A 23,388-nucleotide genomic window follows, 5' to 3' on the forward strand; every position below is an offset into this window, starting at 1 on the left:
AGTTCGCTGGGCTTTTTCATAGCAGGTGGTTCAGATGATAAAGCTTCTGCCTGCAATGCGGAAGACCTGGGTTTGATCCCTGGGTCAGGAAGATCCCCTGAAGGAGGAAATGGCAACCCACTCGAGTATTCTTGCCTGGAGAATCCCATGGACAGAGGAACCTGGCGGGCTACAGTCCATGGGGTCACAAAGAGTTGGACACGACTAAGTGACTAACGCTTTCACTTTCATCACCATCTGATGTTCCATTCAGTTTATTTCTCTCCAGTTATTGCACTAGAATCTAAGCTTCATAAGAGCAGGGCCTGATGTCTGTTTGTTCATGGCCGAGTTCCAGAGCCTGGTATGTGGCACAGACTCAACTCACATTGGTACAATTGAATCACTTCAGTCTAACTCTTATGTACATCCTCACTATATAAAGCAGGTAAATGAAGTTTTTTATTTAGGATGAAACAATTATATACATTCAAATTTATATAATTACTGAGAAAGGCAGTCAGAGGAAATATTTGTTTGGCTTCAACATAAAAATTTGAAAACTGGTATTATGGATACTTGTGGGAATCAGATAGCACCTTGCAGTATCTTTATTTCACTTTATATTTGCATTTTCTGTGATTCCACAAACTCAAGAGAATCTAGATTCATTAAGATAAGCAGTTGCTATCTGTAACTATATAAAAAAGACACCCAGCCATTACATGAGTGAATTATATGTCCAATAGGCTGTTAAACAAACTGAAACAAAATAGTTCTTCTTGCAAGTCTTATTTAGATAAACGGAGCTTTCCTTTGTTAAAAGAAATGGAAGGCGAAGCTTCATCACAGCCTGGACAAAAAATCTGGCGAAGCTTCATCACAGCCTGGACAAAAAAATCTATCAACCTGAATGAAAGCTTTACATATTGATATTACCATTTAAAATTGTTAATTATAATTTAAAATACACTTCAAAATAGAAATTTGAATATTGAAACATTACACTGTACACTTGAAAGTAATATAATCTTATATGCCAGTTATATCTAAATTTTTTAAAAAGGAATCCTTTCTTGCACCATAAATCCCACGTCTTAGTATGGTGCCTGGCACACAGTTCATCCTCAGATTGTGTTCTTTTATTTATTTGTTTTGCTTTAATTTGACTGAACTGAACACTGGTCTCAATTTGATCTGGTAAGTCTTCAGTATCTGTTTTTAAGCTCTCTGATAAAAAGTTTAAAGAAAATGCAATTTTTATGACTTAGAGTCATAAGTAAAAATAGTAATAGCTAACATGAATTAAACTCTCTGTCGTGCATGTATTTGGATTTCCTCATTTAGCTATTACAACTCTGGGCAGGAAAGTGCTATTTTTATCAGCCCCATGTGACTGAAGAAGAAACTGAGGCTGCCAAGGAATAGAAAAGAAATGCTTACTGTGGACCCTAGTTGGAAGGCTGAGAGCTGGTACTCCCGTTAGACAGACTCCAGAGTCAGCTTGGCAACGATCTGAGCTGCTGGGTGAAGAAAGGCCAGGACTGAGTCAGATAGCGAGGATGGGGCACGAGTGGCCCACAGCGCAGGGGCAGAGCAAGAGGGAGAGGAGTCTGGGAGCCCAGGGGACCCCGTGCGATCGGCCCGTAAGACAGTCTCTCACACATGGCATCACGGGAGCCCCTGGTGGCTTTGACAAGAAGAGGCCCTCAGGCAGGTTTCTCAACTGCTGCACACTACACAATTCTGTGTTGCAGGGGGCTGTCCCAGGCCCTGCAGAATGTTCTGTAGCAGCCACAGCTCCCGTCTGCTAGACGCCCCCTCCCCTGGGTAGTGACAACCAAAAATGTTTCCAGACACTGACACGTGTCTCCTGGGGAAAAAACTCCTCCTGGTTGGGAACTCCTCCTTTGAGAATGGTAGGGGCAGAAGGCACTGAAGTAATTAGAGGAGATAATGGGAGGGGAGGGGGGAGAGAGCCAGAGTGGGGTCGGGGCTGCAGGTGGTGGGCAGGGCCAGGGAGACGCTTGCTGCTTTAAAACTCATATCTGTATGTATATGGGATATAGCTGTATCTATATCAATGTATGCGTTCGTGAACGCAGTCGTGTCCAAATCTGCGTGACCCTATGGACCAGAGCCCACCAGTCTTCTCTGTCCACGGAACTCTCTAGGCAGGAATCCTGGAGTGCACTGCCATGCCCTCCTCCAGGGATCTTCCCGACCCAGGGATCGAACTCGCATCTCTTAGTCTCCTGCACTGGCAGGTGGATTCCTTACCACTAGCGCCACCTGGGAAGTCCCATATTAACGTATGTATAAATATACATTCATACACACACACACACACACACACATATATATAAGAAAGTTTAAACTCATTACGTATGTATGTGTGTATACATGTATTTCTGTATATACATATGCATATATATATATATAGGTTGATGGCATGGATCCAAGAGAGTGAAAATCTCGTGGATGAAGGAGAGAGACAGAGAGAAATAGTAGATGTGATTTTCTGGGACAAGCATAAAAGGAATAGGATCCAGATCACAAGTTGCAGGGTTTGCCTTGGAAAGGAGTAGAGACACTCCAGTGTTCGGAGCAGACAGAGGCCTGCTGCCCAAGCAGCCGTAGGAAGGTGTGTGCATTTGGGTGGGCAGAGGATGAGGGGAAGCAGCTCAAGGGAGGCAGGGAGCGTGCTGGGCGCGGTGTGAGCGCGTCTGCAGTCTGAGGCCAGAAATCTGAGATGAAGCCAGGCTGCGTGGTGTCAGGATTTTCTGCAGAAGTAGTCTGTGGGGGACAGCACGGAGCGGGTGGGTGCAGGAACGGGGTGGTTCTTCCTCCACTGCAGGGAAGGCTGGGGGTGTCTGTGCACCTTCAGACCAAGAGCTCAGGCGCGGAGCAGCTTCTCTTGCCCGGCCGCAGAGAAGTGGTTTATTTTGACTTGACTCAAGAATGCTTCAGTGAGCCAACTTTACGATTCGCGTGGCATTTGGAACCTCCCTAAGTTCTTAGGATGTTACTGCCTTGCCAGAGGGTGGGTGGTTTTCAACATCCTGGTGGAAATGTTGTATCATTGTGACATGTGATATGAACATCAGAAACATTGACTTTCGGGGGATCCCACGGTGACAGCTGACCAAGCGACTGCCAAGAAGCAGCCTGACATCTAACGAGGTTCTCAAACGTGAGGGTGCGTCGGGATCTCTGCGAGGGCTTTAAATTAGACGGCTGGGGGCTTCCCTGGTGGTCCAGTGGTTAGGACTCCACGTTCCCTGCGCAGGGGACCCGGGTTCCATCTCTGGTCAGAGAACCAGTTCCCACATGCTGCAATTGAAGACCCTGTGTCCTGCAGCTAAGACTGGGGCAACCAAATAAACAGTTAAACAGATACTTTAAAAACCCACAGATTACTGGGCCCACCTCCAGAGCTTCCGATTCCTAGGCCCAGGGAGCTTGCATTTCTGAGCGTCCAGCGGATGCGGAGACTGCTGGCGCCAGCGCACACTTTGTGCCCGCTGGGCTTCCCCGTGGCTCAGCGGTAAAGAAGCCACCTGCCAATGCAGGAGACTCAAGAGACGTGGGTTCAAACCCTGGGTTGGGAAGATTCCCCTGGAGAAGGAAGTGGCAACCCACTCCAGTGTTCTTGCCTGGAGAATCCCAGGGACGGGGAGCCTCCAGTCCCTAGGGTCGCAGAGTCGGACAGGACTGCGCACGCGCACTAGAGGAAGAAGACAGGCGTTGGTGTTAAACCTGTGAGTTAAATCCTGGCCCCATCAGGCTGTGGAAGCCTGGGCAGGTTACGTCACTGCTCACGTGTAAAATGGGAACCGTGCTGTACACACTGAGAGCTTGTTTTGAAAACTGGAGAGAAATCACGTCAAGTCCAAGGCTCCAAGGAGGCCCTCGGGAAGAGCAAGCGGCAGCTATTTTTTATCAGCCTTCTGACACACCTCCGCAGCACATCAGACACCCAAGACAAGCAGAGACTGGGCCTCAGGAGTCGGAGAAGGTGACTGACTCGGTAATCTCTCCACCCTCTCTTCCTCCTCTTCTGAAAATCCAGGCACCAAAATAACCCCAAACACCCACCAATGACTCCCAGGGATGACATTTCCAAGTGGAGGAGATAACTGATCACTTTCACATTCTGTAATATTTTAAGTACATTATCTTTAAAATCTAGGTCAGGTGGGGAATGAACTCGGGTTGATAGAATGCTAGAGCTGATAAGAGACTTCCAGACCGTCTCCTTTCCAGGTGAAGGTGAGGAACCCGAGCCCCTTCAGAGAGGAGTGCAAGTCGTGGGTGCCGACGAAGCCGGTGGCTGCGCGGCGCCCTGGGCTCGTCTCCGCGGCCTTTGCCCCGGGAGAAGAGGGCAGAAAGCAGCATTAAGACCCCGGCTCACACAGCCCAAACGCCGGGAGAGTCTTACGCTTATCAGGGAAGGATGTGTGTTAAAGTACATTTGGAAACGCTGAGACCACACCCCATCGCCTCCCTCCTCAGTTCACTTTTTCTCTTTCCTAAGTCAGAAGGTAGATTGGTTCCTTTGCCTTAATTCCGTGTTTGGGGCTGTGTTCATCCTTGTTGCTGTGTGTGGGCTCTCTAGATGTGGTTTTCTGTGGCATGTGGGCTCTTAGTTCCCCAACCAGGGATCGAACCCGTGTCCCCTGCATTGGAAGGTGGATTCTTAGCCACTGGACTACCAGGGCCGCCCCCTACTCCCCGTTTTCCTTCATTCGCCTCTCACATTACACCCCACAAGCAGAAGGCACTTGCTTGGGGCCCACGATAGAACAGACGACTTTTACTTTTATTGAACTTATAAAGATGAATAAGCCAAAAACCTGTTTGCATTAAATTTTGTCTTATTCCATTTTCTCTGATCCCAAACAGCCAGTGTTTTCAGAAACCTGTTATTTGCCAAGCATTCTTGAATTGCTGCTGTGGTTACAGACATGGCTCTCTGCTGTTCGTCAACGAGCTCGTACTGAGCACAGCTAGTGCCCGGGGCCACCGGGCGACATGGGCCGTTTGATGACCACAAGCTGGGTGCTCTCCCTGCCCTGGAGAATGTCCAAGCTGCCTTCTAAGTAATTATGTCTTTTTAGCAAGAGGACAGGCATAGTCAGGGTAAGACAGCTGGAGTTGGCTCGTTCAAGCTTACAGGAACTGATTGATGCGTTTTCAGGGATCTTGTGTGCCAGTGGTTAAACACTGCCACTATTAAAATTAAATTATATACATGTACCACTATTTCTGCATCCATTCATCTGTCAGTGGACATCTAGGTTGCTTCCATGTCCTAGCTATTGTAAAGAGTGCTGCAGTGAACACTGGGAGGGGGATTCAGGAGGGAGGGGATGTATGTATACCTGTGGCTGATTTGTGTTGATGTGCGGCAGAGGCTGACGCACTCCGGTAGAGCAATTGTCCTCCAGTAATTGTATTTTGTTCTATACGTCTAAATATTGTACAGTTATAATCTTTAAAAAATAAAATTACATATACTTACGATTAAACAAATTACATCAAGGACAAAGGTGGTACATAGTCAAAGTTCATCACTTCCTAATCGTTTTATGATGAAAACATCTACAGGTTTGAGGCTGTTTCTTTTTTAGGTTAACTCATGAAACCAGAAATTGTGAGTTAATCTCAGAGTGTTTCCCGGGTAGCATGCTCTGTGCCAGTCCAGAAATGTATCCGATTTTCAGAGGATGAGCTCAGTAAAACAGTCACTTGACCATTGCTAACCCTTCCCTTCCCAGTGGGCCAGCTGGTTTCCTGGAAGGAGTAAGGAGGCAAATTCCCCCGTAAGCGGAGCTCTCATCAGAGCCGGCCCCAGGCTGAAGCTGTAAGCTGTGATCCTGGTGGCTGAAGAATTCAGAGACATGAGCCAGAGGGAGTGCCCACCCCAGCAGAGCCCTCAGGATGGAGACCCAGAGCTTTCCGAGGGCAGACAGGATTCTTAGGGGGGCTGTGCTCAGTCCCCAGGCACTTCTGAGAAAGCCCAGACCACCGAGGGAGCACAGCCTGGACGCTGACTGGGGGTCCCAGGGGAAGGGAGTGAGGGGCTCGCTCTTCAGGTTTCAACAGTGCGCTGCTCCACTGCTTCCGTGAGCTCCTCGTGCAGTTTAGCTAGAAGGCATGGTGAAGACCTCACTGTCTCACAGTGTGCTCGCCACCCGCCTATCACCAAGCTGTAATGGATTGTATTTATAGGTGTGTAGAAAGAACACAGGCCTCCCAGGCAGCACTAGTGGTAAAGAACCCACCTGCCAATGCAGGAGACATAAGAGACGTGAGTTCGATCCCTGGATCAGGAAGATGCCCTGGAAGAGGAAAAGGCAACCCACTCCAGTGTTCTTGCCTGGAGAATTCCATGGACAGAGGAGCCTGGCGGCTATAGTCTCTAAGCGTCGCAAAGAGTTGGACACGACTGAAGCACCTTAGCACGCACCAGCATATCAAGCATCTGAAATCCCCATCATTTCTCTGAGTTCTGACATTATCTCCAGATGGCACAGGTGAGGCTCTTGTGGGGAGGGCCTGAGTGGAGCAGGACAGCCATGCCTGTGGATACAGTGGCTCAGGTCAGGGTCTCAGGCCAGCAAGATTCTAGTCTGGGAGGCAGAGCCGGATCCTGCATCCATGGGCCACTGGGACCTGAGGTTTGGGTTGCAGAGGCAGTGACAGTTGTAGGTTACGAAGATAAGAGGGCGTGGGACTTGCCAGGTGGTCCACTGGCTAAGAGTCTGCACCCAACTCAGGGGGCCCAGGTTTGATCCCTGGTCAGGGAACTGGATCCTGCACGACATACTGAAGACCTAGTGCAGACAAATGGAAAATGAAAAAGTAAATATTAAGAAAAAAAGAGAAGAGGATATGTTTGGGGGAAACATGGGCCCAGATGAGAAGCTGGGGAGGGCAGTGTGAATCAATGGGGGGGGTCCCACTGATGAGATCCAGAAAGGAAAGGGCCCAGCATGTGAGGAAATATCGGGGTGCATTTGCTCCCCCACCCCGCCCCGGTCCCTTCAGCCCCCAGTTTCTGCCATCTCCACACCCGCCCTTCCCACTCTACGAATAATTGCCAGGCTTTGTTCTTTGCCTTTATTCTCCAGCTGTTGCCATATTTCTGAACTGAATAAAGCCTCTCTTTTGAAATCCACAAAAGAAATTGATTGAACCCTGTGTATTTTTGATGAGAGGCTTGATTTCATTAGGAAAAAAAGATAACTCCCTGGAGAAAGAAAGAGTGTGGAGTGTGTCTAACAGTCCGTTTCCTTCATGCGGAGAGAGGGGCCGCGAGCCCACTCTTGCCTTGTCCGGGGAGGGGAGGCTAGGCATGCTCTGGTGAGCTCAGCCCACAGGACCTGAGAAGCAGCCCACCTCCTCCTCTCCCCGCAAGAAACAGCATTTCCCACCCGTGTTTCTTGGAGGCTCCTCCTGCAGCGGTAGATGGATTGCTTAGGAAGGCAGGCCCACCAAGGAATGACATCTGCTCTTGGCTGCCCAGTGAGCACATGTACTGGGTGCCACAGGGCCAAGGCCATCCTGAAAGGACTGGAGGGGATCTCGCGGGGCCATCGGGGAGAAGAGGGGAGAGTGGGGGAGGGAGGGGTGGGGAGGGGAGAAGGTGACTTCAGTTTTGTGAGACGAGACATGACCAGCGATGGAGGCTCAGAGTGAGTGGGTTTCATTCACTACAACTTGTGGTGGGTGCTTTTACAAAATTACACATCCTTTATATCACGCCCAGATGACAGCCCAGTCTCCTGAGATCACGGCTTGAGCTCTCACTACCAGCCTGAAGAAATTCCAAAGCACTCTCAACTGTGTCTGTAAGCTTCCAAACGGCTCTTTCCAAATAGTCGCTCCCGTGTCTGGGATCCTGGTCGTGGGCTGTTGTTGCTACTTTTTTAAATTGTAGTAAAGGTGGCTCAGCAGTAAAGAATCCACCTGCCCGTGCAGGAGACATGGGTTCAATCCCTGGGTTGGGAAGATGCCCTCGAGAAGGAAATGGCAACCCACTCCAGTGTTCATCCCTGGGAAATTCCATGGACAGAGGAGCCTGGCTACAGTCCCTAGGGTCGCAAAGAGTCAGAAATGACTCAGTGACTAAACAACAACAACGAAACATTCATAACATAAACTTTACCGTTCTTAGAGTTTATAACCTCAGTGGCCTTAAGTGTATGCAGAGCTTGCCATCACTCCAAATGAAAACTTTAGTTATTAAGAAGCACTCCACACACACTACTAAATATAAAGTAAGTGAGCAACAAGGACCTAATGTATAGCGTGGGGAATGCTACTCAACGTCTTGAGTAACCTCTCCTGGAAAAGAATCTGAGAAAGAATAGATGTGTATGTATAACCAAATCGCTTTGCTGTACAGTTGAAACTAACAGCATTGTGAATCAGCTGTACTTCAATAGCAGCAAGAAAAGCACTTCATTCCCCTCCTCGTGGCACCTGGCCAACGCCGGTCTGCGCTCTGTCTCCACAGATGCGCCTCTGCTGGCTGTTTCACGTGAGTGGAAACGCGCGCTGTGGCCTTCCGTGCCTGGCTTCTTCCACTTAGCGTCTTACCGCGAGGTCCCTCCTGTTGTAGCATGGCCTTCCTTCCTTTTTATGGCTGAGTAATCTTTCACTGCACAGAGAGAGCACATTTTGTTTATGGGCAGTTGCTGCTTTAAATTTCATCTGCCCAAATGCAAAGCTCGGCCTCTTTCCGCGTTTCCAAACAACCCCACTCACAGTCTCCTCGTGGGACTAAAGCCGGTTCACAGCATTCTGTGAAGGTTAAATCATGCACAGTAGATAAAGTGACCAAAGGCACCCAGCAATTAGTGCTCAATAGCATGTTATTAACATTATCATCATGACCATATGAATTCCTCTAACCTCTTTTCTGTTGTATCCAGCCATTTGTTTTACAAAATACCTTAAATGCAATCAGGGCTTCACGGCAGCACAGAGAAGATGCCTGGGTTGGGGACTTGCAAGGACTGTGTAGAACGCATGCCCCCGTGGCTCCCAACCTGGGTGCCATGAAGCCAGAGTCACAGCCAGGAGTTCCTGAGCTGTATCTGCTGCAAGCATTCTCCAGCACTCAGTGGCCACTCACTCTCCCGAATAGGTAGGCATGGCTGTTTCTCAAATGTGTGTAGTTGTTGGAATGAACAAAAGGTTCAGTTCAGTTCAGTTCAGTTCTCCGTCATGTTTGACTCTTTGCAACCCCATGGACCGCAGCACGCCAGACTTCCCTGTCCATCACCAGATCCCGGAGTTTACTCAAACCCACGTCCATTGAGTTGGTGATGCCATCCAACCATCTCATCCTCTGTCGTCCCCTTTTCCTCCCGCCTTCAATCTTTCCCAGCATCAGAGTCTTTTCAAATGAGTCAGCTCTTCGCATCAGGTGGCCAAAGTATTAGAGTTTGAGCTTCAGCATCAGTCTTTCCAATGGATATTCAGGACTGATTTCCTTTGGGATGGACTGGTTGGATCTCCTTGAAGTCCAGGGGATTCTCAAGAGTCTTCTCCAACACCACAGTTCAAAGGCATCAATTCTTTGGCACTCAGCTTTCTTTATAGTCCAACTGTCACATCCATACATGACCACTGGAAAAACCATAGCTTTGACTAGACAAACATTTGTTGGGAAAGTAATGTCTCTGCTTTTTAATAAGCTGTCTAGGTTGGTCTTAGCTTTTCTTCCAAGGAGCAAGTATCTTTTAATTTCATGGCTACAGTCACCATCTGCAGTGATTTTGGAGCCCCCCCCAAAATAAAGTCTGTCACTGTTTCCATTGCTTCCTCATCTATTTGCCATGAAGTGATGGGACCGATGCCTTGATCTTAGTTTTCTGAATGTTGAGTTTTAAGCCAACTTTTTCAGTCTCCTCTTTCACTTTCATCAAGAGGCGGAACAAAAGGTAGGTCATGCAAAAGCCTTTCCTCATCCTGTGTCTTCCTGACCTAACAATACTTGGCACATCACTCACTTCATGTGGCAGTGTTCATAGTGGAGAAGATTAGAAACCACTGACAGCAAAGCTAACAGAAGCCAAAGCGTTTCATCTCAGTATGGAAATCGAACCATTAACAAGAGTTTATTGAATTCATACAGTGAGTTTGGTACTAATCTAAGCACCACGATGGGGGAGTAGGGATATGAACGCACAGAAGGCAGTTTCTGTAGCTGAGAAACTACTGGATCTGGGAAGATTAGACCTGTGGGCCAGTGTAGCCGTAAAGAGTGTGTCCACACCAGGGCTTCCCTGGCAGTCCAGTGGTGGAGCCTGCTTTGCAGTGTAGGGGACATTGGTTCAATCCCTGGTCCTGGAAGACCCCACACGCAATGGAGCAACTGAGCATGTGTGCCAGGACCCCTGAGCCTGGGCGCTGCAGCAAGAGGAGCCGCCGCAGGGAGAAGGCCCCGCGCTGCAGCCAGGGTAGCTCCCACTGGCCACAGCCAGAGAAAGCCCTCGGGCAGCAACAAGACCCCACTGAAGCCAAAATTGGCTAAATACTTAAATAAAATTATTTTTAAAAATGTGTCCACATGAAATTGATCATTAAATTAGTCGCATGGATAATAAATGAAATCAATGTGGACAGAAGTCCTCAGGAAAGCTTCAAGGAAGAGTCTGTCTTGAAGGATAGCAAGTTAGAAAGGGGCAGGGGACTCCGGGAAGGTAGAGGCAGGAATGAATGAGGAGGGCAGGATGACGGCTATCAACCTGCCTGGCAGCCAGGGTGCAGGTCCCCTGCATTGCAGGTGGATTCTTTACCAGCTGAGCCACAGGGGAAGCCCTTAACTTGGGAGACATGGTAGTCGGTCAGAGGACAGGGCACTAGAGTTGCAAGGATGCCTGATGGGGCCAAAGCCACTCAAGCTTCAGAGCAGAAGAGCGTTGAATGAAAGCTGTGTCCAAGGAAACTCAGCCTGGCTGAGGCCGGAGAGCCTGGAGCCCGGGGACCCAGGGGCATTTATTCCACACTGCAGTCACTGCAGGGACCCCACCAAGGGTGGACCAGAGGTCTACACTGAGAGTGGCCTCTCACGACGAAGCTGGCTCTTTATCTTCTGCCCTGGAAATGCAAATCTGAGTTGTCCAGGCAGGCTGTGGACCTTTGCCAAGTTGTCAGAACTTTTTGCACGATTTCCAGGTTCAGGAAAAGGCCTCTGCCCTCTGGAAATGGACAAGCGGACTGGAAATTTACCAAGCCGGTTTAACAGATGTCTTCCCACGCTCAATACTCCTTAAAGCAAAAGCCCTTTGTGTGGTAAAGTCCACACTGGCCCCACCTTCCTCCCAGGCTTGTTGAGGGCAAAGGGTAGAAGACTAAGATGCTGGGTTGCTTAGCGAAGCCAGAGTCATTGGTGTAATTACACCAGAGGGTGCAGCCGCCCGGGCTCACCTGGACCAGTCCCTGACAGCTCACCCTCTGTGACCCTGGAGGATGGGTGCACAGCCCCAGCGCGTACACTTCCCGGGATTCTGGTAAGGACAGCCTGGCTCCATCAGGAGGGCATGGGCACCTCCCGGGATCTCCCTCATGCCCGCTGTCCCCGAGGGCTGACCTAGGCAATTCCCCAGTGACAGCAGATGTGGTCCCAGGGCTGAGTCATGCACCCAGTACCCGCAGACTCTCTGCAGTCAACAGCCCTGCCAGTGGCTCCCTGTCTCCTAATTAGGACAGACCTCCCCCAGAGCCCAGGCAGGAGCCACCGCCTGACCTTCAGGACCTCCTCGCCACCCTCAGCTCGGACGAGAAGTCAGAGCTGATGGTCCAAGGAACCTGGGAGGCAAGGTTTCAGAAAGGCAAGGCAGGTGGTGGGTCAGGAGACGGCAGCCTCTGAAACGGAGGGCCGAGGCTTGGGGAGGACTGCGTGGTCTCCCGCCGGCTCCTGCCCCTCAGCATCTGCGGTCACGGGAACCGGGGTCCAGAGGGAGTTTGTGGTCTTTCCCAGGACGCACGGCTCGGGCAGAACCAGTCTAGTTCCTGATCTGAGAGGTCCCCTACCCCCACAAGTGATTTCAGAAGGCGCTGGACTTAGAGCTTCCCTCTCCAAGCTGAGTGAGCGCTGTCTGCAGCGGGGAGGGAGGAAGAGCCTCTGGGGGCCCCCATCTCCACGGCCCCCCTGCACCCCTGGGGGGACTCCGGCTTCACCGATCGGTGGGCATGAGCAGGATGAGCAGAGTCCCCCGGATACACCTGTCATTCCCCTCAGTTCCCATGATGCGGTGTCATTCACCAGGGGTGGGGGTGGCCCTGGAGATGAGGGCTTCGAAGGGCAGGGGTCCCAGAGTGCACGTGACCTTGGATGAGGAGCCCCTGCCTGGGTGTGCACCCACATGCGTGTGTCTGTATTCACGGGGCTGGGCTCTGGGGGCTGAGGTCCACTGTGACCACGGTGACCCTGTGGAGCAGGCCTGCCCCCCATCCCTGGCGACCCTCTCCTGTGCACCGGAGGTGCAGTCTGCCTCGGAGGGGCCCTGCCCCAAGTGCCCACGTGCCCGAGGTGCTGCCTACTGGCCACAGAGGGGACACAAGCCCCTGGGGCTCCAGTTCCCCTGGTTTTCTCTGGAGCCGCAGAGTCACCACAGCTCCCAGGGACCCGCAAGGCACTGGGGTTGTGGGCTTGTTGTGTAAGGAGACCCCCCACAGGGAAGAAATGCACCCTAAAAGCAGTGGGCTGAGGCTCAGAAGGAGACCAGACTGTCGTTTTATGAAGTGCCTGCCCATTCCACGGGGTCGCAAAGAGTCGGACATGACTGAGCAACTGAACTGAACTGAACCCCACCCAAGTCAGTCGGAACACAACGCCCAGATTGTGTTTCTGCACTTTTCGCGGATCTTTTGCTGTGAATTCCTCGTGGGCAGGGTCCCTGTTTTCTGCTTTGCTGGAACCCTGGAGCTGGGAGCAGCACTTGGCACACACGCACATCTCTGGATCATTACTAGCAGCTCCCAGCGGGGCCTGGCCTCCCTGGCTTCCCGCTCGCCGTCTCCTCCCAGGCCCCTCGTTTGGCCACCTCCTCCTCGTCCTTGGAAGCCACTCAGCAGTCCCCTCTACCCAGGTCGCCCGCTTGGACCACCAGGCTGGGTCAGAGGCTCTGCCTGAGCTGGCAGGAGGCACAGGCCTCATTGCGGGTACAGGTCCCCCCCATACTGGGTAGGAGGCATCTGCAGGCCAGTGCAGATCAATAAACACTTTCTGAATGGATGAAGATGATTTTGTAAGCAATGTTCTAGGCGCAGATCAGATGAATGAGACACCGACCAAGTCCCTTGAACTTCTTTGGGGCGTAACCTTCTTGACCCGTGAAAAGGACTCAGGTAACAAGACCGGCTTGCGTTAACACTGTCGCAAATTGCTGGAGCCCCTCAGCGCCTCTGACTTTCAAAGGTGGCTCCCAGGAACTGCAGCCCCCTCTTGGTATGGCCCTGCCCTGGACCCTGGGACCAATCCTGCCCCTGGTCATGGGGAATTGAAGGAAGCCTAGGTTTATGATTTGTTTAAAACATATTTACTGAGGGGGACTTCCCTGGTGACCCAGTGGTTAAAAACCTACTTTGCAACGCAGGGGACATGGGTTCAGTCCCTGGTTGGGGAAATAAGCTCTCACAGGCCACGGAGAACTGAGCCCAGGTGCTGCAGTCCCTGAGCCTGCACTGCACCGCTGGGGCGTCCACACGGCGCACGGAAGACCCCGCACGCGGCAGCTGACACCCAGCGCAGCCAAGTAGATGCTGCAAGACGCTCACTGAGTTTTACAAACTGAATGTTTGTGCCCTACCTCATCCCCGGATTCATAAGTTGGAGACTGTGCTGTGGGGAAATAACCAGGAGGTTGGGCCCCTGGTCTGATGTGATCAGTGGCCTCACAAGAAGAGAGCTTTCTGCCTCTCTTTCCAGCATGTGGGACACAGCAGAAAGCAGCCACTGCAAGCCAGGAGCGGAGCCCCCACCCGATCCCAGACCTGCTGGCACCCTGGTTTCAGACTTCCAGTTTCAGAAAGGCGAGAAAATAAGTGTCTGGGTTTTTGGCCGTACCGCATGGCAGATGGGCTCTCAGTTCCCCAACCGAGGACTGAGCCAGTGGCCCCTGCTCTGGAAGGAAGTGCGGGCTCAGAGCCACCCCCGGGACTGCCAGGGGAACCCCAGAAAAGAAATGTCTATTGTTTAAGCCATCTACTGTGGCGCTCTGTTACGACAGCCTGGGTTGACTAGGATTCTGAGTGCCTTGCCCTCATGCGCCCCACAGTCTGATGGGAATCTGAACCAGTACAAAGTAATGACCCACCAGAGCTGTGGACACGCTCTATGGGGCTTCAGGGGTGGGCAGTTCGCTCTGTGCGGAAGAGGAGAAAGGTGGGCAGGGGTCACAGGAGTGGCCTTTGACCTGGCCTGTGGAGAGGACTGGGAGGTCAGGAAGGCGCGTCCACCCGGGGAGACACAGAGGAGGGCGATCCATGGCCCATCTGGGAGAAAGATCAACTCACGCCTCTCTCAACTTTTAAAGGCCGCACCCTCACCTCCTCGATAAACACAGAACCTCAGGCCCTCCCTACATAGTACTTGATAGGAAAAATAAAGTATTTTAAGTATGGAACAGAGCAAAGCTGGTGGGAAAACCATTGCTTTGCTTTCAGTCTGAGCTTCCCCACTCTCGCCCCCAATTCCAAGGTAACTCCAGGGGTGCCCCTTCTCTTCCACCACACGGGAAATCAGCCCGTAGATTTGCAGGCAGGGGAATGAAGGTGGGTTATAAACTGGGGAGCAGCAGGGTGCGGCGCGGGAGGGACTCTCGGCAGCAGACAGCCGCGGGGATCCTGCAGTTGTCTCAGGAGCTGAACGTTGGGGCAGCGAGGGAGGGCAGAGAGGCAGAGGGGGTTACAGCCAGGGGAAAAACGGAGGGCGGTGGGCTCGACCCTGAGGGGTGAGGGGCACAGGGCTCGGCGCTCGTCCAGCATGTGGCATCAGCTCCCTGTGCGCCCGCAGACTGCGCTGAGCAGCGGGGACACACGCAGGAAGCGGAGGGGAGCGCCCTGCTTTGTGGAGTGTGCACTCCAGAGGGGGAGACGGGCCGCAAGCAAGCAAGCGAGTGTATGAACACGATCACGTCAGACAGTGGCTCAGGCGAGGGAGACGATAGAGAGGTGAGGAGGTGCCGAGTGAGGCGCTGGGGCGGGTGGAGGAGGGCTCGGGGTCGTGGCAGTGATTCCAAGAAGTGACAGCTGAGCTGCACCCCGAGTGGGAGCAAGCCAGGGGACGACCTGGAGACAGGCAGGTAGGAACACGTATTTCTCACATATTAAAGCGGAACACACGCAAACAAACATGGCTGGCGTTCCCGTGCTTTTGACGACAAAAAAGCACGGAGGCATTTCCGTTCCTCGGGAAGGAACGTCCAGGAACGTGTGTACATAGCACGGCTCCTCCCACTCTTGCTTGCCCACAGTAGGGTATCGGGTGGGGCCTGGACGCTCACAGTTTCCCGGTCCTTCTCTTTTTACTCTGTACGTGTGAGGCAGACCACAAGCCTGCGTGTGGTGAAGGTGTGAATGTGCTCGGGGTGGCCCCCGAAGAAGGCCCTCTGCCCTGTTCTGCTCCCCACACGGAGGTTTGGTCGAAAGCGGGGACAGGGCGGGCAAGGTCTGCTGATCTTTTCAAATAAGCACAACCTGTCCCTCTAACCGACCCACTGAAGGCCTGTGCTGGGGACAAAGAAGCCTATACTGAACACGAACTTCCCTGGGCTCCCCCAAGTATGTCAGAAATAAAAAACATAGGAGAAAAACACTAGGAGAAATTATTCCAAAATAGTAGCAGAGGCTGCCCTTGGATGGCTGGATACAAGGTTATTTCCCCCCATTTCTTTATTACTTCTCTGTACTAGCCAGTGTTCTTCAGAGAACATGCTTTACTTTGAAGACCAAAACCCAAAACCCCCAAATGTTGAAAGCCCCAGAACTTCAGTGTGGCCCAGTTCTTGCTTATTTGGGGCTGTCACACCCTCCAGGGTGTAGCTGACCTCCTTTCCTAACAACTGCTACTCGAATCCTAGCCGTTGAGGTCAATCTAGTGTTTTCAAAAAGAGGCATCTGTTTCTTGGCAGAAAGGCAGACTGACCAGTTCAGGGAATGAATGGATGAAAAGGATTGTCAGAGAAAAGGACTCAGAGGAAGAGACCCACAGGGCTGGCGGGGGTTGGTGGGAGACAGGGCAAGCTGTTTCATTCTCCCCACTGCGGCCTCACCATAAAAAATTAGGTTCTAAAATGCTTGTTTTCATGTTCAGGATAAAAGCAGACAACCAAGTCCCTTGAAAGTAAATGTAGGTCAGCGTTATTAAATTCAGTTTTCAAGGGGAACTGAATTTAATTGCTCATTAGCATATCCTTAAAGTAGCTTTTATTGACATTGATATTACCTTTAAAATTAGTTTAAACAAAATAGCTTAGTGTTTCAAGGCTCGCCAATGTTTACTGTAACCAGAAAGACACTAGAAACAGGCGCTGTTTGGCAGGATGTTACGAAAAAGAAATTTATTTTACTCTGCCATCTGTAATTTCCCAGCTCCGGGGGGGTCACACTGGTCCTGTGGCCCAGCGCGTGACTTCCTCCCTGCCTGCAGCCTTGCTGGCTCCGGGTGTTTGCAAAAGCCTCAGGCTGCTCTGTTGCTTCTCTGCTTTTCTCTCAACGCTGCCTTTCCCTGGAATGCCTCCTCCATCCCTTGCCTCCTCATCTTTCAATCTTAACCCAAGTGTCACCCTCCCTACCCCTCCCTTCAGGGACTTGCCTGGTTTTTCCTCCATCAGGTTCTAAACCTAAAAAGGCTGACTGCCAAAGAATTGATGCTTTCAAACTGTGTGCTGGAGAAGACTCGAGAGTCCCTTGGACAGCAAGGAGATCAAACCAGTCCATCCTAAAGGGCATCAACCCTGAATATTCACTGGAAGGATTGATGCTGAAGCTTCAATACTTTGGTGCCGGAAGAGCTGACTCATTGGAAAAGCCTCTGATGCTGGGAAAGATTGAAGGTGGGAGAAGGGGACGACAGAGGATGAGATGGTTGGGTGGCATCACTGACTCGATGGACATGAGTTTGAGTAAACTCCGGGAGTTGGTGATGGACAGGGAGGCCTGGCGAGCTGCAGTCCATGGGTCGCAAAGAGTCGGACACAACTGAGCGACTAAGCACAGCACAGCAGTCATTTTTATTTTCTATCCAACTGGATTACCAGTATTCCTTGGACATTTTCTGGTTTCTCCTGAAAGGTCTTATGAAAAGTAGAACAAGCAGGAATATAGAAGATCTGGGTTCAAATGTGGCTTCCTTCACCTTACAGTTGTATGCTTTTGGGCAACTGATTTAATCTCTCTGGCTCAGTTTCCCCAGCTGGATGTAAACTGGTCTTCAAGTCTCAACATGCCACGGGCAGAGACAGAGCCACCAGCTTCCCTAGTGCTCGCCCCACCTTCTCAAATGGGGCCTTGTTGTTGTTGTTGCTGTTCAGTCGCTAAGTTGTGTCCGACTCTTTGTGACCCATGGACTGCAGCACGCCAGGGCTCTCTGTCCATCACCAACTCCCGGAGTTCACCCAAACTCATGTCCATTGAATCAGGGATGCCATCCAACCATCTCATCCTCTGCCGTCCCCTTCTCCTGTCTTCAATCTTTCCCAGCATCAGGGTCTTTTCCAGTGAGTCGGCTCTTTGCATCAGGTGGCCAAAGTATTTCCTATCAAAACTTCCCTCAGCAGCTTCCGGGGTCATGCTGGGCACCCCCATTGTCTAGCCAGGCACCATGGCCTCTCACTGATGCCCTGGGTCCAGATCCCACCCATGATCAGAGCGGTTTGGTCAGTTGTCTGGATGACCTGGGAGGGAGATCGCCTTGTCCCATCCACAGATCACTGTTAGCAGAGCGCCAAAGCCATCCACGTCTGGCCCCATATGGAAGCACATTTCTGGTAAAACGAATCCTCTCACGTCAGCCTCCACCCTGTAGAGTTCAGGGAGGACATCACTGGGGGCCGAGCCAGAAAATGCCTCAAGGCTCCAGCCAGGAGACCAGCGTCAGAACTGCTCAGCTTCTCAGATGACCCTGACATTCTTATCAGGGAAATCTCTTTGTGCCTGGCTGGGCTGCTGCTTCTCCTGGGATCTGCACTCCCGAAGGCTCTTTAGCTGGCCCTGAAAACAGTCCTTTGTTGAGATGATCCAGCCCATTAACTCTGATTTGCGGTAAGACCGCCCCCCTCCCCTGGCCCCATGACAAGTCCCAGGGTCAAGAATAAAATCAATGACTCAACTCAACTTTTGTTTGCATTAAAGGACATCTTAAACTCAAGCTCACAGAACTCGGCTTCCACTGACACAGAGCTGAGCTCCTCCTGGATTTCATTCCACGGTGACCTGGTTCTTCTCACTTGAGATGACAATCATGAACGGGGACAACATCCCCGCATGTAGCCTTCTCGGAAAACACGCACCAGTGGCTTCTGGGATTTTCCCAGGTGCAGGTGTGCGAGGGTTAGGCGGTATCTGTGGCGTCCACTTCCCCTCGAAGGCAGCAGCTGCGCCTGCCGCTGTGAACAGCCAGCCCTGCACAGCTGTGCCACAAGGTTCCAAGCCATGCTCCCATCTGGCTTCAGCTGGCTTGCCCTGGGAGACGGGGGTACGCCCTCCATCCAGGGTAGTACCACCACATCTGTGTCGTTACCATTCCCCAGTGCGAATCACTCTGCAAATGAACTCATAATAGCTGCACAATCCTGCATCATAAAAACATGATTTATTTAACCATTTTATTGTTAAGCAAACACGTCATTTTCAAAGAGTTTGCTCTTATAAAAATTGCTTCTATCGTATTTGCACAGGAACCTTCCTTTGAACCATTCAGTACGAAATGTACACAGGAATCAGGAAACAGTGACAAAGCCGACCCTGCCTGGGGAGGAGGCCATAATCCCTCAACTGAAAGAAACTTAGAGGTTTCTGCTCTTCAGACAGCGCAGTTGAATTAGAACTCGGTGTAATCTCGACGCCACAGGTCTCCATCAGTTTCCCAAGAGATTGTATGGCCTAAAGGGGGTTTTTCTGACCAGCACATAAATGGAGTTCCTGAAAACTAACGAGGATCCATGTCTTCTGGAATTGTTTCCTCAGGTCATCCTGGGAGGATGACGGAGTCAGGATAGAGGAGTCATCATCACATACCCAGGCTCACCTCCTTTCTTAATATTCCTTGATATTTTAGGTGTCTTGTTATTTAAATATGTTTAATGAAACAAAATAAACTGCAGTCCATTGCATCAGATGGAATGACATCAACCCCAAAATGACCGGCAGGCAATTTCACTACAGAGTGACCTTGGGATATTTCTAAGGCTTATTTCCAGTCCCTACCTGGTACCTACTATTCAAATACATCCTTAATTTCTCCAGCAGAGGCGATAGTTTATTTGCAATCACAATGCCACCCCCCTGCACATTACTTCACTTGGTTCTTGAAACAATACTATGAAGTACAAACAACTGTTTTGGTTATCTCAGTTTTATAGAGGCAGGAGCTCTGGCTCAATGATGTTAAATGGTTTCTGGGCCACGTTCCAGGCTCCAGGAAGGCCTCTGGTTAAGCCTGCCCCTTGTCACTAGTCCTCGGGGTTTGGGAACTCGGCCCCCCCCCACCCCCTTCACCAATGCCCATATCAAGTGTTCACGAACCTTTCTGCTGTGCTGTGGGCTCTGTCATCCAAAAGGAGGAAGATTCCTTTGAGCAAAATGACTTGAGAAAAAAAAAGGAGAGAAAGTAGCTGGCTTGGGCTCTAAGAGAGGCCGTGGGGCTGCGAGCACTGAGGAGTGGGACCTGAGGCTGGGCCAGCCCCCTGGCGCACCCGGGCTCAGAGGAGGCCCGGCACCCGCGTGCTCTGAGGCAGCCTCTGCGACCCGCGGGGCCCTGGCCGGCTCTCACTTTCTGCTCCTTCCAGACATTGTTTCAGGTTTTCTCTCCAAGTGCGATGTCGGTCACTGCAGCTGGTCCACAGTCACAGCTGAATTATTTGCCAACATTTTACCTCATTACCCAATAATACCTATTACTCAGTAATCTGAATTGTGATGTTTCTTGGAAAATTGGAAGGTGAAGCTAAGGCTGGCGAGCATGCTTGTGTGGCAGCAACTGGCCGCAGCTGAGGAGTGGCCGCCACCTTGAATGAGGTGTGGGTCCCCCTCCGCCCCCGTCTACTTTATTTCTCTAGCTTATGTTAAGCATTTGAGCTGGGAACCTTCGAAGAAACAAATATGCTCCTCAGATACTATAAGCACTTAACAGCGAACAAATCTATCATGTCTGTTGAAAAATAGGCCCAGGTTTCTCATCCTCTTTCTTTCCTTTAAACATTTATCTAGCTGCACAGGACCTTGCTTGCGGCCTGTGGGATCTAGTTCCCTGATCAGGGATGGAACCCAGGTCCCCGCGTGGGGAGCTCGGAGTCTTAGCTGCTGGACTGCCAGGGAAGTTCCTCTCTTCCTTCCTGGTCGACCCTAACTACGCAGTTGCTAGGATGCTGTTGTGAGTCCAGGGACCTCGGCTTTGGAATTCCAGAGAGGGTTTGAGTCCAGGCTCTGCATTCATTGGCTCTGTGACACCAGGGAAGAAAAAGTCAGGGTCTGGATGCGTGCAACTAAGCACAGAAGCACAGGAGGCTCGGGCCGCAGTCTGGAGCTCACACAGAAGAAGAGGGCGGTTAACTGAGAGTCTGCATATGGAACATGGTCCTACCATCTCACCCCAACCCTCAAGCGAGGTCTCTAGCACCCAGGAAAGTAGTCAGACTCCATGCTCAAAAAAAAAAAAAAAAAAAAGGACCTCCCTGTGGTCGGGAATCTGCCCACTAATGCAGGAGACGCAGGTTCGATCCCTGGTCCAGGAAGATCCCACAGGCCCAAGGGCAAAGAACTACACCTCAACCAATGGGCTTATGCTCTGGAGCCACGCTCTGCAAAGAGCTGCCCCGCTGCAACAGAGACCCAGCACAGCCAGAAGTGAGTAAAAATAAACATTAACAAAAAGTACTGCAGAGTGGGAAATTGGCACAGCCTAGTGTTCAGCCCCCAGGCACCTAAGCCTTCCTCAGCCAGTCAGCCCAGCTCACAGAGCTGCTAGTCACGTTTCTGGGCTTCACTTTTAATTAGAGGTGGACAATGAAGAGTCTCTGGGCGCTTCAAGAGAAGACTTACAATAAAAGAGAGAGACTAAAGTAAACGGGAAAAAAAACCCCAGGCTTGGAGGAAATAGTTATTTTGAGGAAGAGAACCCAAAGTAAAAGCAAACTAAATGAAAATGGTCCAATTAATTTATTCAGAAAGACTCAAGAAGAGATTTCATCCATAAAAGAAAAATAGGATGCTCTGACAAAGGACACAAGATCAGCTCTTCTAAGTTAAAAACACAACAGAGTTATAAAACGATCAACACAAAATTTGGAAGATAAAAAAATTACGGCACTCTGTCTGAAAGTAGAACCAAAAAGCAAAGAGAATTTTTAAAAAGTGGAAAATAATGTGTAGAAAATAGAGAAGTTTTAACATCCAATTAATAGTAGACATAGACAGAGAGAGGAAGAAGTATCAGTGGAGAGGACAGTATCAGGGAAATGCCCCGAGAGGTGTGCAGCACTGATGGCCACAGGGCTCCAGACAGGGCGTCCACCGAGGGGCAAATGCAGAGTCTGAAAAAAGACCCACCCAGTCACAGGCTCTGATTTTAAATACCAAAGAAAAAGAGAACAATTAAAAAACTTGCAATTAAAAAAAAAGGTAATTGATAGAGCAGTGAAAATAATAATGAAAGTAAAACCGACTTCTCATTAGCAGCACTGAATGTTAGAAGGTAAGAGTGTGGTGGTCCAGTGGTGTGACTCCACGCTTCCACTGTCGAGGGTCTGGGTTCAATCCCTGGTTGGGGATCTAGGGTCCCATAAGCCACACAGTTGAGGGCAAAAAGAATAAAAGAGGCAAGAGTGTGATGCCTTCAGTAATCTGGAAGAAAATGATCTTCAACCTACAGTGTAGTCCCAGCCAAACTGACATCCCAGTGGGAGTGTAGAATAAAGACATTTTGGGACAAACAGAACCCCTCATACATCATTTCTTAGGAAGGTACAGGAAAACGAGCTGCAGGAAAAGAAAGGTATCATCTAAGAAATGGGGGAACGTGGATCTTAGAAAGCCTGGAAACCCAAGGAGGCAACCATGGAGGAAAATCCCATCCCATCAGCCGTGCTGTCTGCTGCAGGAGGATATCCGGCTGTCTGCTGCAGAAGGATATCCAGCCTCAGAGGGGAGGGCTTAAAAGCTCAACAGAATACCTGCTTGGATGAAATCGCTGGGGGAAATAGAGCCATGGTAAAGAAAAATGTAACGAGATGAAAGAGAGGCAAATAGAAAATTCAGGGGAAAAAAACTGCATCATAAAAGCAAGGGCAAGCTTCATAAACATTCTGCTTCTTCAGAGAACAGTATGTACTGAGTAACAATATAAATGCTATTAAGTGATTTTCATTTTTAGGATTGGTTTGTGGGAGAGTTAGTTGTAATTAAGAGTAGAACGTATCTGTTCTTATCCTTAAAACTGTAAATGGCAGAAGTTGGGAGGTAGATGTGGAAGTGAAGTGTAGAGATGCTGTGACCTTCATCTTAGAAAGTGAGCAGTCAGGAGACACAACCCTCGTTAATGGAGCAGGAAATAAAGGCCTAACACTGTAACACAGGTAATCTACAGAAAAACAAAGGAGTCACATAATTGTACAAAGAGAAGGGGGGTCCTGGGGAAAATGACCTGCTGCTGCTGCTGCTAAGTCGCTTCAGTCGTGTTCGAGTCTGTGCGACCCCATAGACGGCAGCCCACCAGGCTCCCCTGTCCCTGGGGCTCTCAAGGCAAGAACACTGGAGTGGGTTGCCATTTCCTTCTCCAACGCATGAAAGCAAAAAGTGAAAGTCAAGTCACTCAGTCGTGTCCGACTCTTAGCGACCCCATGGACTGCAGCCCACCAGGCTCCTCCATCCATGGGATTTTCCAGGCAAGAGTACTGGAGTGGGGTGCCATCGCCTTCTCCGAAAAATGACCCAAATCTCTATTTATCATAAGGAAAAAAATAATATATGAAACCACTCATAGTGACACAAGCATATTATTTACAGCCATAGAGATAACCCCAGAAGAAATATCTTAAAGAGCTAAAATGATTGTCTCCAAGGGATGGAACTGGGAGAGAAAGATGGGTGGGGCGGGGTCTTTTCTGGTCCTTGTCTATCCGGCCTCCCGCCACGCCGCTTTCCTACCCGCCACCCTGTGTGCTCCCGACCCCT

The 23,388-nt window shown here is 50.5% G+C and overlaps 1 long non-coding RNA gene across 1 annotated transcript in view; it reads right to left on the minus strand.

The window, feature by feature from the left end:
* Positions 1–6,458: 6,458 nt before the first annotated feature.
* LOC147363839 (uncharacterized) overlaps positions 6,459–23,388 on the minus strand; it is a 29,236-nt gene continuing 12,306 nt past the window's right edge. The window contains exon 2 of the long non-coding RNA XR_015133829.1: positions 6,459–6,818. This is a non-coding gene — a long non-coding RNA (uncharacterized LOC147363839). The remainder of the gene's footprint in view (positions 6,819–23,388) is intronic.

The sequence above is a fragment of the Bos grunniens genome, chromosome 10 (assembly GCF_055505025.1).
Source record: "Bos grunniens cultivar Pamir isolate PY7600 chromosome 10, Bosgru_T2T1.0, whole genome shotgun sequence".
Lineage (NCBI taxonomy): Eukaryota > Metazoa > Chordata > Mammalia > Artiodactyla > Bovidae > Bos > Bos grunniens.